Genomic DNA, 1,429 nt, shown 5'->3' on the forward strand with positions numbered 1-1,429 from the left:
CGAAAGTTAGTTTTTGGCGATTTTCGGTCTGCAGTGGAAAATAGGCTATCAGGGTCGAAATGGAATTCCGACAGTTGGAATAGGTTCATAATGTCATCTTGGATATGTTTGTAAAATTTCAGGTCAATCGGAGTTGTTTTGGATAGTTTCGGCGTCGTTGGTGGAATTTAGGAATTTCAAAGTTCATAGGCTTGAATTTGATGTGATTTTGGTGTTTCGAAGGCTCGACTAAGTTCGAATAATGTTATGAGATGTGTTGGTATATTTTTTGAGATTTCCGAGGGCCTCGGGTGGATCTCGAAAGGTTAACGAATCAATTTAGACTAGAAGAAAAGCTGCCGCATTTTTTTCACAGCCGCATGAACAATAACTCGGATGAACAGTAACTCCGATGAACAGTAACTTTAGAGTTTGTAAAAGTAGCTTTAGAGTTAGAAAAGTCAACCAAGAGTTAACTTATTGGTAAAGGACCTCAGAATGCGGATTTTATGGCTCGGATAGCTTCGTTAGGTGATTTGGGACTTAGGAGTGTGTCCGGAATATTTTTGTAATATCCGGTGTAGAATTAGGCTTGAATTGGCGAAAGTTAGTTTTTGGCAATTTCCGGTCGGCAGTGGGAAATAGGCTATCGGGGTCGAAATGGAATTCCGATAGTTGGAATAGGTTCGTAATGTCATCTTGGATATGTCTGCAAAATTTCAGGTCAATCGGAGTTGTTTTGGATAGTTTCGGCGTCGTTGGTGGAATTTAGGAATTTCCAAGTTCATAGGCTTGAATTTGATGTGATTTTGGTGTTTTGATGTTGTTTTTGGTGTTTCGAAGGCTCGACTAAGTTCGAATGATGTTATGGGACGTGTTGGTATATTTTTTGAGATTTTCGAAGGCCTCGGGTGGATCTCGAAAGGTTAACGGATCAATTTAGACTAGAAGAAAAGCTACTGCATTTTTTACACAGCAGCATGAACAATTACTCGGATGAATAGTAACTCGGGTGAACAGTTACTCGAGTGAATAGTAACTCGGGTGAACAGTACTCGGGTGAACAATACTTGGGTGAACAGTAAACGCGTGAGCAGTATTTAAACAAACCCTCCACGACCATTAAACCCTTTTACACCATTTTTAAACGGGAAAAGAACTTTGAGGCGATTTTGAAGAGAGGAAATCATTGTTCTTTATTGAAGAAAGGATTTTGGACCCTAAAACTCGATTATTTGCGATTAAGGAACAAAATATCAGTGTTTAATTCATGAAAATCAGTAGAAAAAGGTGGAGTTAGGGCTTGAGATTATGAGACCTCCTAGGGATGATTTGAGGGGTCAAACAAACTTCGATTTTCGAGTTCTTTATATGTACGGACTTATGAGATGATGACGAACATTTTGATATAAAGTTTGTTCAGTTCCGGAATGCGGGCCCGGGGGGTCGG

This window comes from Nicotiana tabacum, chromosome 1 (genome assembly GCF_000715075.1).
Source record: "Nicotiana tabacum cultivar K326 chromosome 1, ASM71507v2, whole genome shotgun sequence".
NCBI lineage: Eukaryota > Viridiplantae > Streptophyta > Magnoliopsida > Solanales > Solanaceae > Nicotiana > Nicotiana tabacum.